This window comes from Piliocolobus tephrosceles, chromosome 14, assembly GCF_002776525.5.
Source record: "Piliocolobus tephrosceles isolate RC106 chromosome 14, ASM277652v3, whole genome shotgun sequence".
Classification (NCBI taxonomy): Eukaryota; Metazoa; Chordata; class Mammalia; order Primates; family Cercopithecidae; genus Piliocolobus; species Piliocolobus tephrosceles.
In genome coordinates, this window is record NC_045447.1 from 109,180,640 (window position 1) to 109,195,844 (window position 15,205).

General features: G+C 46.9%; 1 long non-coding RNA gene across 1 annotated transcript; it reads right to left on the bottom strand.

Moving 5' to 3' along the window:
• Window positions 1-313: 313 nt before the first annotated feature.
• LOC111529505 lies at window positions 314-15,162 on the bottom strand. The gene is made up of 3 exons (XR_003306649.2): window positions 14,968-15,162; window positions 11,977-12,171; window positions 314-1,065 (listed from the first exon to the last, which is right to left on the bottom strand). It is a non-coding gene; the product is annotated as an uncharacterized LOC111529505 (long non-coding RNA).
• Window positions 15,163-15,205: the final 43 nt, after the last annotated feature.

The window sequence follows — 15,205 nt, forward strand, 5'->3', positions numbered from 1 at the left end:
AACAAACTCTGGACACATTAGGAGCCCCTGTCCCTGGCAAAGTGTGAACACAATGACCCCAAGGAGAAGGAGCCACCCGTGCATCAGCCCATGTCCTCCTCTGACACTGAGACCTCCAGCAGTGACAATGAGGTGGGTGTGGAGGGGCCAGACCCCAGGCATGGCTGGGCATCCGAGGGTCTCTCCTTCCCCAGATGTTTACTGTTTCTTAAGCTGAGATACTTTCAAGGGAGAAAATACTTACCTGTTCACTGACTAAACAAAAGTGACTTGAGCAAATTTCCAACCAAGACAAAGTTAGCTTTTTAAAAACTTTTTATTTGAACTACTTATGGAAGCTACAAAAATAGTACAATGAGTGTCCATATGTCCCTCTCCATCCTTCCCCAGTGTTCACATTTTATATAACTATCCCTTGTCAGTTTTTGAGGTAACCACAAACCAAGCGAGAAAGTCTCCAAGCAGTTTTGTCCAACCCTTTGTGTGCACCCGTTGAAGAAGCAGCATGTTCAACTGTCTTGACAGGCAAGCCGCAGTCCGCCTTGTAGGGAATGAGATCTTGAATGACTTCCCTCCTAAGAGTCAGCGCCCATGCTGCTCCCTTCCCGTCCCAGACCCACGTGCCCGTGGGCATGTTTCACGTACTCCAGTCTGTCCTGGGGGCTTCTACCTCATCCATCATGACCATTTGTGACATTTGCCTGTTCTTTGAAATACATCATGAATTCTTTGGCCCAAGGTCTACTAGTTAGCACAGAATATCTTAAAAATAAAGCAAATATCTAACTATTTTGGAGGTAAGAAAGTAACTCACAAGCTTTAACAGTCCTCCCTTCTACAAGAGATCTTAGTGGTACTGATGAGACTCAAATTTGAGGCAGCCTTAGAGACTTTCGAGTGCACAGGAGACTTCTCCCTCCAAATAAATCTTCATACTTGTCTAAGGTGGATAAGAGCCAAGTGTCATTGTGGAGTGAGGTAAATACATATTTGTAGTCTCTGCCATCTCTTTCCATTTTCTTCCATAATTTTGTTAAGTTTTGTTTGAGATAATTGTAGATTCACCTGCAGGTACAAAAACTGTTACAGAGAAATCCCATGTACCCTTTACCCAGCCTTCAGCAATGGTAACATCATCCAAAACTATAGTACAATGCAACCAGAATATTGACATTGGCATAGTCAAGATACTGAAAAATTCAGTCACCACATGAATCACTCCTGTTGCTGTTTTATAGCCACAGCCACTTCCCTCCCACCTCCACCCCCTTCTTTACCACTAATTCTTTCTTCATTTCCATAATTGTCAGTTGAAGAATGACAAAGTGGAATCATACAACATGTAAACTTCAGAATTAATATTTTTCACTTGGCATAATTTTCAGGAGTTTCATCCTGGTTGTTGTGTCAGTAGTTTGTTTTGTTCTTTTTTATTGTAGAGTAGTATTCCATGGTGTGAGGGTACCACAGTTCGCTTAACCCTCACCTACTGAAAAACATCTGGAGCCAGGTGCGGTGGCTCATGCCTGTAATCCCAGCACTTTGGGAAGCTGAGGCAAGTGGATCACTTGAGGTCAAGAGTTCGAGGCCAGCCTGGCCAACAAGGTGAAACCCCGTCTCTACTAAAAATACAAAAATTAGCTGGATGTGGTGGCGCACGCCCGTAATCCCAGCTACTGGGGAGGCTGAGGCAGGAGAATCACTTGAACCTGGGAGGCAGAGGTTGCAGTGAGCTGAGATCATGTCACTGCACTCCAGCCTGGGCAACAGAGTAAGACTCCGTCTCAAAAAAAAAAAAAAAAAGTTAATTCAATGAAATAACTCAGCAGTCACTCAGATTAGTACTTTGTGAAGATACTCAGGAGCCATCACGGGAAACATGAACCATCATGGTTTGACCCATGACCTGCCCTTTCCGGGAGAACCTGTGCTTGCCAGAAACAGAACCTATACTTCCCAAGAGTTGTAGGAGATGAGATTGGCTCCATTTTCTGGCCTCCCAGGCAAAGCACTCTTACGGAGCAGAGGTTTATCTCCGAGCCGAGCAGAGAGGCTTGTCCCCCTCAGAGTCACTTGACACAGGGCTCCCTTTGAATCCAGCTCAGTCCCTAGCCAGGGCAGCAGGACTGGTTTTGTTGAATGGCCAGGGCAGGAGTGAGGCGTTTGGGCAGGCATTCCCTGGAAGAGCACATGGTCGGAGTGTGCCTTGAGAGCCTCACGACACCACTCCAGAACAAGGAGTCAGGATGGAATTGGAACATAGACGAGACAGATGGCAGAAGTGTTTACCCTCCCTTTATTCCTTGTTACATGCAGTATCTGGTATCACTCATACCCTACCCACTGCTCCTGTGCTCTGCCTGAAGGCAAGATCTTTAAAAGGCTGAGTGAATGACCTTGGCCCCTCAGCTTCTTGTGCTTCCCGGGGGTGCACCACAGCAGGGGTGCCCACGACTGGCAGCCCAGCGTCTGTGAGCCCTGCTGGCTGACCATACCAAGGGAGGGAAATGTTTGTTTCCATTGTCTCTTTTATTGCTCCACTCACAACATCCCATCTCAAGCTGCTTTTGCTTTGTTTGGGATATTTTCTCCAGGTGAAGTTGAGGCCCACCGTTCCCTCACAGTTCCTCAACTGTGCTTTACTTACCTGATGGTTCTTCTTCCTCCTTCAAACCTTAGTCATCCATCACAGCAACAAATAAAGCAAAAGCAGCAGGGATTTTCTGATGAGCCCAGTGTGCTGGGGCACCCCATAAATTAGAGCTGATTTTACACTGGCCTGTCTGGGTCCCCGCAAAGCTTTCAGCTTGGCCCCCAGTTGTTCTCAAGAGGCCAGAGGGAGCCCTTTGGCCTTCAGTGTCCCACGTTGCAGGGAGTTAGGACTCTTGCAGGGAATTCCAGTGGCCACCTGGATGTGCTGGATGGGATGACCCCAACTCCAGCTGCCTTTTCTGTGGAGAATCAGAGTTCAAATTGGAACATACCTTTTTCTCTCACTCAGGTATGCAAAAGCAGGCCCTGACATTGCGATGGGTGGATTCCGGAGATTCAAATGCCCCCAATGGGCCCCAACTTCTCCACTTAGAGTCTGTGGTTACTACTTCCAGCAGGCCAAGATGGACACCATAGCCCTTGTATAAACTTCTAGTCTTATACAGCTCCACAAGGCAATGATACCTTCTTTAATAAATGTTGGGCTGGACACGGTGCCTCACGCCTATAATCCCAGCACTTTGGGAGGCCGAGGCAGGCGGATCATGAAGTCAGGAGTTTGAAACCAGCCTGATCAACATGGTGAAACCCCGTCTCTACTAAAAATTAAAAAATTAGCCGCGCATGGTGGTGGGCACCTGTAATCTCAGCTACTCAGGAGGCTGAGGCAGGAGACCTGGGAGGCGGAGGTTGCAGTGAGCTGATATCACACCACTGCACTCCAGCCTGGGCAACAAGAGCCAGACTCCATCTCAAAGAAATAAATAAATAACTAAAAATAAATGTTTAATACTGCCACCTTCATGCTAACCACAAGAAGGTGCTGTTCCTCCACTCATGCACAGAAAGGTTTCTTACAAAACCCAGTGACACAGCTGAAACTGAGCTGAGACCTACAAATGGGGATTTACTAAAATCCTTGAGAAAAGGAAAGGGAAAACAAATGTTGAGACCGTCACGACTCAGTTAATCTGGTGTGTAGGTCGGTTTTCTCACCGTCAGCTCACACTTGACCACAAGGAGGCCTCTGGTCTCAGAAGGGACCATCTTTACCCCCACCACCAAGGAACTTCTTGGGGGACACCTCTACCCCTATGTCCAGCCCCAAGAAAGGAGGGCAAAGAGAAGTTGCCACATCTCTTCTCCAGCTTGCTATTAGGAAGAAAGTCCTCCCAAGACTAAAAGACCCAGCTCACTCTCAGTAACTAACAGCAGCAGCCATGCTCCCTAAAGATTCTGCCTCGCCTGGCAAGGCCTCACTCCTCTAGTGTGGTCTCTAAAGTCCCAGAATATTCCTGGGATATTCTGGAATATTCCTGTCAGAGCATATGTAACTGGGGAGGCACCAACTCTCACTCCCTCTGAAGCCCAGTACTTCAGTTCCCGTCTTCCCATCTGCCTTCTCAGGAGGGTTTCCTGTCTGAGGATCACAGCCTTCCCGGGCATCAGCCCTGAACACACCTCTGCCTCAGCATTTCCAGCGGTGGGTGAGGAGGACCACAGATCGTTCAGCCTGGCGAGCCACACCGCTCTGAGACAGGGTTTTCAAGAGGTAAGCAGGTGTGCCAGTGACAAAGGTTTATTGCTGGAATCTGGCCTGGGGTGACGGAGGCACACATGATAGTCAGAATCATATTGTCCAGGGCTAATGAGTCTATCAGGCTCTCCACCATTTTGCTAGCAGATCTGAGAGAAGATGTTTGATAATGTTATATGTTTGCCAAAATGGGAATGACTACCGGAACCAAGGAAGGAGGTCTCAAGAATCCTCTTTTGGATGTCCTTCTCCTACTGAAAACAAAGTGCAAATGAGCTCCCAAAGTCCTCCTATTAGGCAGGTGAAGTGGCTCGTATTTGTCATCACAGTGCTTCGGGATGCCAGGGTGAGAGGACTGCTCAAAGTCTGGAGTTCAAGATCAACCTGGGCAACAGAGTGAGACTCTATTTCTACAAATAAAATAAAAAATTAGCCAGACATGGTGGTGCACACCTATAGTCTCAGCTACTTGGGAGGCTGAGGTGGGAGGATCACTTGAGCCCAGGAGTTTGAGGCTGCAGTGAACAATGATCACATCACTGTACTCCAGCCTGGGTGACAGGGCGAGACCCCATCTCTAAAAATAAATAAAATAAAAATAAAGCAGCCACAAAAAAAGAATAAAACCATGTCCTTCGCAACAATATTGATAAGAGCTGGAGGCCATTATCCTAAGTAAATTAACTCAAACAGAAAATCAAATACTACTTGTTCTCACTTATACTTAGTGAGCTTAAACTTACAAGGGAGCTAAAGTTTAAGTAGAAACTTATAAATGAGCTAAACAATGGGTGCACATGGACATAAAGATGGAAATAATAGACACTGGGACTCCAAAAGCAGGGAGAGCGGGTGGGGAACAAGGGCTGAAAGATCACTTACTGGGTCCACTGTTTACTATTTGGGTAATGGGTTTACTAGAAGACCAGTCTCCCCCAGTACACAATGTGCCTGTGCAACAAACATGCACATGATCCCCTGAATCGAAAATAAAATTTTTAAAAAGTCCGGGTGTGGTGGCTTATGCCTGTAATCCCACTTTGGGAGGCTGAAGCTGGTGGATCACCTGAGGTCAGGGAGAGTCGCTTGAGCCCAGGAGGCAGAGGTTGCAATGAGCCAAGATTGCGCCACTGCACTCCAGCCTGGGTGACAGAGCAAGACTCCATCTCAAAAAATTAAAGAAAAGTTCAGGTCCTCCTATTTATAACGTATACAAGCAGTACCACCCAGTGTATGCCTCTTGTGACTTCTCCAGTAAAATCCTTTATTTGTACAATATTTGCCAGTTCTTCTAGATAAAAGATGATTCTTTATAATTTGGTTCTTTTCTTGTTTAAAGAGCCATTCTGATATATGAAATATAATGAGAATTCTAATTCATTTTTTTCTGACCTGCCAGGATAGTTCACAAAAATTCATGCACTATTAGGTTTGATGTCACTTTTAAGCCATTTCTAGATGTTTGTTTTCAACAACAAACAGAAGAGATGGCAAGTTGTGACTTCACTTTGTCCTAACATGTGTCAGGTATCTTCAGGAAGATCTCAGTCGTAGGTGCTGGGGTTACAGAGAACAACGTATACGACAGGATCTCCTTGGGCTCTAGGGCACCAAGTCACATAGAATCAGTGTAATTTCTGCAGTCAGCTAAAACACTTGGTTACAAGTAGGAGAACAGCATAAAATCAAGTTAAAGTCAAAGAGGGAAATTTGTTATCAGCATTTAAAGGTGACTCAAAGAACCAGGGGTAGAGATACAGCCAGGGCTCAGTAATGGACTGCAAGCAAAGACTGTTGCATGGAGAACTCTTTCTCCTTCAGGGACTCCTCACGTGTGCTTTGCTCTCCTTCCTTTCTCAGCAGGCTGGATTTCCGTGATCCCCAGGCAAGGTAGCAAATGTGTCTACTACCAAATCATGGTTTTACATTTGTCCTGCTTACCAGACAGCCAGACTGAGAGACTGAGGCTGGAAAGAGGGAGTGGGAGACAGAACCAGCCCAGTAGGCCAGGTTCCCTACAGTTGGCTTTTTTTTGAGATGGAGTCTTGCACTATCACCCAGGCTGGAGTGCAGGCAATCTCGATTCACTGCAAGCTCCACCTCCCAGGTTCACGCCATTCTCCTGCCTCAGCCTCCCAAGTAGCTGGGACCACAGGCGCCGCCACCACGCCAGCTAATTTTTTGGATTTTTAGTAGAAACAGGTTTTCACAGCATTAGCCAGGATGGTCTCAATCTCCTGACCTCATGATCCACCCGCCTTGCCCTCCCAAAGTGCTGGGATTACGGGCTGAGGCAGGAGAATCACTTGAACTCGGAAGGCAGAGACTGCACTGAGCCAAGATTGCGCCACTGCACTCCAGCCTGGGTGACAGAGTGAGACTCCATTTCAAAAGAAAAAAAAAGAAAAGAAAAGAAAAAACTGGTGATGAGGTTGGGCACGGTGGCTCACGCCTCTAATCCCAGCACTTTGGGAGGCAGGGGCAGGTGGATCATCCGAGGTCAGGATTTTGAGACCAGCCCGGCCAACATGGTGAAATCCTGTCTCTACTAAAAAATACAAAATTAGCCTGGCGTGGTGGTGCGTGCCTGTAATCCCAGCTACTCGGGAGGCTGAGGCAGGAGAATCGCTGGAACCTGAGAGGCGGAGGTTGCAGTGAGCCAAGATCATGCCTCTGCACTCCAGCCTGGGCAACAGAGCCAGACTCTGTCTCAAAAAAAAAAAAAAAGAGGCCGGGCGCGGTGGCTCAAGCCTGTAATCCCAGCACTTTGGGAGGCCGAGACGGGCGGATCACAAGGTCAGGAGATCGAGACCATCCTGGCTAACACGGTGAAACCCCGTCTCTACTAAAATACAAAAAACTAGCCGGGCGAGATGGCGGGCGCCTGCAGTCCCAGCTACTCGGGAGGCTGAGGCAGGAGAATGGCGTAAACCCGGGAGACGGAGCTTGCAGTGAGCTGAGAAGATCCGGCCACTGCACTCCAGCCCGGGTGATAGAGCGAGACTCCGTCTCAAAAAAAAAAAAAGAAAAGAAAAGAAAACTGGTGATCAGGAGATCTGGGGAACAAGTGAATGGACCCACCTTTCTGAATGAGTGAAAAACAAAAACATTTGTATTCCACGTGGAATACTCATCAAAGGGTGACCTCAGCAGAGGAGGATTTTAATAATCAAGTGAGTAGGTTGACTTTTGTGTGGATACTAGTCAGCCATTTTCCACAACCCAAAGTTTCGTGGCAGTGGTGAAGGTATGCATGAGCTCAGCAACATGGAATTTCACTAGCCAGAGCCAAGCTGGCCAGAGCCGCTGCTGAGAGCCTAATCTGCTAGAAACAGAAATCGGCCAGGCGCGGTGGCTCAAGCCTGTAATCCCAGCACTTTGGGAGGCCGAGATGGGCGGATCACGAGGTCAGGAGTTCGAGACCATCCTGGCTAACACGGTGAAACCCCGTCTCTACTGAAAAATGCAAAAAGCTAGCCGGGCGAGGTGGCGGGCGCCTGTAGTCCCAGCTACTCCGGAGGCTGAGGCAGGAGAATGGCGTGAACCTGGGAGGCGGAGCTTGCAGTAAACTGAGATCCGGTCACTGCACTCCAGCCTGGGTGACAGAGCGAAACTCCGTCTCAAAAAAAAAAAAAGAAACAGAAATCAACACTGTGCTCCACCGTGGCACCCTTCCCCAGGGTGATGAGCCAGCCACCTGGTGGCGGGTTGATTCTATTGGACCACTTACACCATGGAATCAGCAGCATTTTGTTCTTACTGGAATAGACACGTACCCTACATAAGGATTTGCCTTCCCAGTACACAGTGCTTCTGCCAGAACTATCACTTGTGAACTTACAGTATGCCTTATCTACTGTCATGGTATTCCACACAGCATTGCTTCTGTTCAAGGAACTCAATTTGAGACAAATGAAGTGCAGCAGTGAGCCCGTGCTCATGGAATTCACTGGTGTTACCATATTGCCCACCGTCTTGAAGCAGCTGGCTTGACAGAACAGTGGAATGGCCTTTTAAAAATTCAGTTACAGCCGGGCGCAGTGGTTCACGCCTGTAATCCCAGCACTTTGGGAGGCCAAGACGGGCAGATCACCTGAGGTCAGGAGGTCGAGACCAACCTGACCAACATGGAGAAACCCCATCTCTACTAAAAATACAAAATTAGCCGGGCCTGGTGGCAGGGGCCTGTAATCCCAGCTACTTGGGAGGCTGAGGCAGAATAGCTTGAACCTGGGAGGCGGAGGTTGTGTGAGCCGAGATTGTGCCACTGCACTCCAGCCTGGGCAACAAGAGTGAGTGAAACTTTGTCTCAAAAAAAAAAAAAGAAAGAAAGAAAGAAAGAAAATTCAGTTACAGTACCAGCCAGGTGACCATACCTTGCAGGGCTGAGACAAGGCTCCCCAAGAAGCCATATAGTCTCTAAATCAGTGACCAATACGTGATACCGTTTCTCTGACAGAGAGGATTTACAGGTCCGGGAATCCAGGGGTTGAAATGAGAGTAGCACTACGCAATATTTGCAAAGCTTTCGCTTTCCGTTCCCATGACCTCATGCTCTGCTGGTCTACAGCTCTTAGTTCTGAAGGGAGGAACACTTCCACCAGGTCACACAACGACGACGTCATTGAACTGGACGACAAGACAAACACCCAGCCACTGCAGGCTTTGCATGCCTCTGAGTCAACAGGTAAAGAAGGGCGTCACTCGACTGCCTGGGATGACTGTTTTCCTAATTACGAAGGGTCATTGGACTTCACGATAGAGGTAAGGAAAAATATGTCTGGGATGCAGGGAATCCATTGGGGCGTCTCTTAGAATTAACACACCTTCTGATTAAAGTCAACGGACAACTACAGCCCAATCCAGGCAGGACTGTGAATGGCGCAGCCCCTTCAGGACGAAGGTTTGGGTCATCCCACCAGGCAAAAAACCACACAACCAGCTCAAGTGCTTGCTGTGGACAAGGGAATATGGAATGGGTAACAGAAGGTATTTATAAATATCAGGTATAATAAACACGTGACCAATTGTTTAAATGAGAATGGTAGTTGCTGTGAATATTTATTTTCTTATGAATATGGGGTGTGTGTGTGTGTGTAAAATCTTTTCTGTTTTCTTTTATCCCCTTATATACTGTAGGATGTATTAACTTTACACTAGAATATTTAAATACTCTTAACTTTTTATCATAGTATTTAAGTTACAGGATATTAAGAAGAGTGAATATCGCCCAAGGATTTTGCATCCTTTTCTGGGGAAAAGTTAATGCATTTTCAGTTCTTATTTTTGAGGCAGAGTCTCACTCTGTTGCCCAGGCTGGAGTGCAGTGGCACCATCTTGGCTCACTGCAACCTCCACCTCCTGGGTTTAAGCAATTCTTCTTCATCAGCCTCCCAAGTAGCTGAGATTACAGACACCTGCCACCACAGCCGGCTAATTTTTGCATTTTTAGTACATAACAGGGTTTTGCCATCTTGGCCAGGTTGGTCTCGAACTCCTGCCCTCAGGTGATCCACCCACCTTGGCCTCCCAAAGTGCTGCGATTACAGGCGTGAGCCACTGCGCCTGGCCATTGCATTTTCAGTTCTATGCCAGATAGTTGTATCCTGTTAGGCAGAAATATGACTTTGTTATTGTCTTTATATGGAGATTAAGTATGGTTTTAAGGAGATGTGTATGGGTGCCAGGTTGACAAGAGATAGACTGGTGATTAATTTTATGTGTCAGCTTGACTAGGACATGATACCCAGTCGTTTTGTTAAACACCAATCTAAGTGTTGTTATAAAGGTATTTTTTAGATGTGATTAACATTGAAATCAGTAGACTTTGAGTAAAGCAGATTACCCTCTATAATGTGGATGAGTTTCATCCAGTCAGAGAAGGCTTAAACAAAGACAGGTTTCCTGAAAAAGAAGCATTTCTCAAAACTACAAGATGTTTTCAGCTTCTTGTTGTGCAAAATTACGACTCAAGACTGCAACGTCAATTCTTACCTTCATTTCCAGCCTGGTCACCTGCCCTACACATTTCAGATGTGCCAGCCCCCACAATCACTACTAAGTTTGTTAAAACAAATTTACTCTTGGCTGGGCGCGGTGGCTCACACCTGTAATCCCAGCTCTTTGGGAGGCCGAGATGGATGGATCACCTGGGGTCAGGAGTTTGAGATCAGCCTGACCAACATGAAGAAACCCTGTCTCTACTAAAAATACAAAATTAGCCGGGTGTGGTGGCACACGCCTGTAATCCCAGCTACTCAGGAGGCTGAGGTAGAAGAATCACTTGAACCCAGGAGATGGAGGTTGCAGTGATCCGAGATCGCGCTACTGCACCCCATCCTGGGCAACGAGAGTGAAACTCCGTCTCAAAAAATAAATAAATTAATTTACACACTCTATTTTAAATATATATATATAGAATGTCTCTTTATATAGAGATATATACATACACAGAGATATACATACACAGATATATAGATCTATATATAAATATATAGATATCTATATATAGATCTCTAGAGAGATCCAATAGATCTATATGGTCTGGTTCTCTTCTGGGGACCCCTAATACAACACTCAAAAAATTAATGAGGCCGGGCGCGGTGGCTACGCCTGTAATCCCAGCTCTTTGGGAGGCCGAGGCGGGCGGATCACGAGGTCAGGAGATCGAGACCATCCTGGCTAACACGGTGAAACCCTGTCTCCACTGAAAATACAAAAAATTAGACGGGCGTGTTGGCGGGCGCCTGTAGTCCCAGCTACTCGGGCGGCTGAGGCTGGAGAATGGTGCGAACCCGAGAGGCAGCGCTTGCAGTGAGCAGAGATCACACCCCTGCAGTCCAGCCTGGGGACACAGCGAGACTCCGTCTCAAAAAAAAAACAAAAAGATTAATGAATTGTGCACCCACATACACAGTAGCTTTATTCATAATAGCCAAAGGATGGACACAACCCACATGTCCATCAACAGATGAATGGATAAAGAAAATGCGGTAGATACATTCAATGGAATATTATTCAGGGAAATCCTGTCACACGCTGCAACAAGGATGAACCTTGAAGACATTGTGCCAAGTGAAGTAAGTTAATCACAAATGGACAAATACTGTTTGATTCCAGTTATACAAGATAACTACAGTAATCAAACGCATAGAGATAAAAAGTAGAATGGTGGTTGCAGGGGCTTGGTAAAGCAGGGCACGGGGAGTGAGTGTTGAATGGTTATGGAGTTACAGTTTGAGATGATATAAAAGTTCTGGAGGTGGATGACGGTGCAGGCTGCACAGCAGTGTGGATGTACTTAATGCCAGTGAAGTATACATTTAAAAATGGTTGCCGGGCGCGGTGGCTCAAGCCTGTAATCCCAGCACTTTGGGAGGCCGAGACGGGTGGATCACGAGGTCAGGAGATCGGAACCATCCTGGCTAACACCGTGAAACCCCGTCTCTACTAAAAATACAGAAAACTAGCTGGGCGCGGTGGTGGCGCCTGTGGTCCCAGCTACTTGGGAGGCTGAGGCAGGAGAATGGCGTGAACCCAGGAGGCGGAGCTTGCAGTGAGCTGAGATCCGGCCACTGCACTCCAGCCTGGGCGACAGAGCGAGACTCCGTCTCAAAAAAAAAAAAAAAAAAAAATGGTTAAAGTGGGAAATTTTATGTCATGTATATTTTACCACAAAAGGGAGACAGATTTTTTAAAATTAACAAATTAAGAAAAACTGTACACACCGTTGGTGTTGTCCCCTCAGAGCTGTATTCTTGGTAGTTGAATCTCTAGTTGAACGTGTCCGCAGATATTTTGGAGGCGGCTTTCTTGGGTAACGCAGTAGTTACACTGGCAGCTCTACACTCATGTAGTGCTGTCTCCGTATTTTTCAGTGTGTGCTCTTTGATTTCTTTTAAACCATGGACATATGAAATATTCTGTCAAATTATAACAAATATTAGCAGGTCATTCCTAAATAATAACAGAATGGAAACGGTAATAGTTTACATTTACTTTTCTTTAATCATAGTATCTAAAGGTACTGTGTTAGTCTGGGTCCAATAATGAGACTGAAACCACACTGTAGGTTAAACAGGTAAAGTTTGATATAATGAATGAGTAAACTCTGATCAGCCAGGCATGGTGACATGCACCTGTAGTCTCAGCTACTCAGGAGGCTGAGGCAGGAGGATTGCTTGAGGCCAGGAATATGAGACTGTAGTGTGCTATAATCATAGCACCTGTGAATAGCCACTGGACTCCAGCCTGGAAAACATAGTGAGACCCCATCTCTGAAAAAACAACAAATCTGATTAAAGTATGTCTAGAAAAGATAAGGAACCTGTGGCTAAGGACAAATACTCAAAGAAGACAAACTTGAAAGGGACCCCTTCCCCAAATCTAGGTTTCAGATCTGACGGGAGCAGGTATAGGTCAGCCTACTGGATAGCTACTGTGTAGAAGTTTGATGGCTTGCCCAGGCTGGATCTGGTGTGCAGCCAAGGGGAAGGCAGGAAGGAACCCACTAGAATGCACGCAGGACATAGGTCATCAGCAAGCAGTGGTGTGAGTGCAGAGGGAATGGTGATGTACCATACTCTACAGAGAGCGGTGGCTCGATGAGAACAGGTGAAGAATTGGAGGCGCAGGTGAGGAATTGGGCTGCTAGTGGAGTCAGGAGGGCTTTCAAGTTCCAGTTTTCATATCAAGTGAGGTGCTAGGTTATTGCTAGAACAGCCAATAGTTGCAGTGTTGCCAAGGAAGTGTGTATCTTGGTAAAGTGCCAGAGGCAGAGCTCCACCCACTACCCTCAGGGGACTATTTGAAATCCCCTTCCTCCTGCAATGTCCTGCCAACATTGTCTATTAAAAATGCTTAATATATTGCTCATTGCAAAGGTTAGATGCTTAGAGGAAATCTGTCCGTTGTCACAGAGCATATAGTGAAGGGTTAATTTGGAGCTGAGAAGCAGTAAGTTGATAAGTGTCATGTACTGATGCTCCGTAGACAATACCTTCTAATTTCTGCATTACTGCATGGCTACTATTCCTCCTACAAAACGATGTTTTGATGATGTCTGAGTTCATCACTCTGCAAAAACTAAGTCATGTAGCTCTTCGTATTTGAAAATGAAACTGTCTAACCTGTCATTTATTTCACATGAAATAGGACACCAAAAGCAGTGTGAAAACTTTTCATGCGTTGATATCAGTTATTAATTAGAGCTGCCAAAATACCACCATTCTTATCTGTATATCAGTTTCTGCTTATCAAAACACTGCTTACAATAAATTTGGTGACATCTGGCGAACTGCCTGTTGCGAGTGCTATTCATCAGCCTGCACTCTGGTCATGCATTTATTTCCAAAAACTCATAAAGCTCCTGGCCAGGCCCAGTGGCTCATGCCTGTAACCCCAGGACTTTGGGAGGCCAAGGCAAGAGGACTGCTTGAGCCCAGGAGTTCAAAACCAGCCTGGGCAACAGAGAGAGACCCTTGTCTCTACAAAAACAAATCTAAAAAAAATTTGCCAGGCATGGTGGTGCATGCCTGTGATCACAGCTACTTGGGAGGCTGAGGCAGGAGGACTGCTTGAGCCCAGGAGGTGGAGGCTGCAGTGAGCCATGATCATGCCAGTGCACTCCAGCCTGGGCAACAGAGCGTCACCCTGTCTCAGAAAGAAACTATCTTGACTTAGAAACATATCTATGCTTAACATTTTCTAAACACACTGCAGAGCTTCTCAAACAGAGCACTTAATGTGTACTCAATAAAGTATACAATCTTCACACAGGTGAAAGCCAGAGGATGCAGCATCAGCCTTTCCTGTGCTTTGTGGCAGAGTCACATCGGTCCAATAGACCTGCCTAGTGCTCCGCCCTGGAAATATTCTTCAACTCAACAAAGACCATAGATAACGGATGTACTTTCTGAACTCCAAATCCATACACAAGGGTGAGTAAACTTATGAAGACAAAGAGCCTGAATGTTACCTGGTCCTGCTCTGGAAATCTTGGACACACGGTTAGCACCCATGAGAAACCCGAGAAAGACAAACCTCTAAATCCAGGGCCAGTTTGGTCTCACAAAGGCTGAGATCCCCAGATTTCCCTATGCCTGCCTACCCACACCAGGAGAAACTGAATTGGAAGTGTGTGATTTCTACAAAACAGCTGCTAAGCCATCTAACTTCATCATCCTCATCCCTCCCAGCTCACCTTTTTTAAATTTTAATTTTAATTTTAATTTTTTTTATTTTTTGAGACGGAGTCTCGCTCTGTCGCCCGGTCTGGAGTGCAGTGGCCGGATCTCAGCTCACTGCAAGCTCCGCCTCCCGGGTTTGCGCCATTCTCCTGCCTCAGCCTCCCGAGTAGCTGGGACTACAGGCGCCGCCACCTCGCCCGGCTAGTTTTTTTGTATTTTTTAGTAGAGACGGGGTTTCACAGTGTTAGCCAGGATGGTCTCGATCTCCTGACCTCGTGATCCGCCCGTCTCGGCCTCCCAAAGTGCTGGGATTACAGGCTTGAGCCACCGCGCCCGGCCTTTTTTATTTTTATTATTTATTTTTTTAAAAAACGGAGATGGTGTTGCCCTGTGTTACCTACCCAGCCTGGTCTTGAACTCCTGCCCTCAAGTTATCCTCCCGCCTCGGCCTCCCAAGTCGCTAGGACTACAGGTCCGGCCTGTGTGTCTACAAAAGGTGGGCCCAGCCCTAGCCCACCTTCTCACACATACCCATTAGTTTCTCCAATAGGTGAGAACCTCCGCTCAGGTGGCTACGGAGGGCGCGGGCGGCTTTCTTCCGTAATAACGTTTGCTCGCCCTGGACGGACCTTAAGTTCTCTCTCTGTCCCCTACCCTGACAGCAGAGTCAGAACCGCCCGCGGGGTTCACTCCGGCAGCTCCCAGGCCCGCGCAGCGCGGCGGAAACTGTGGCTTGCCAGGTCCCGCCTCTGCGCGCCCCGCCCCGCCC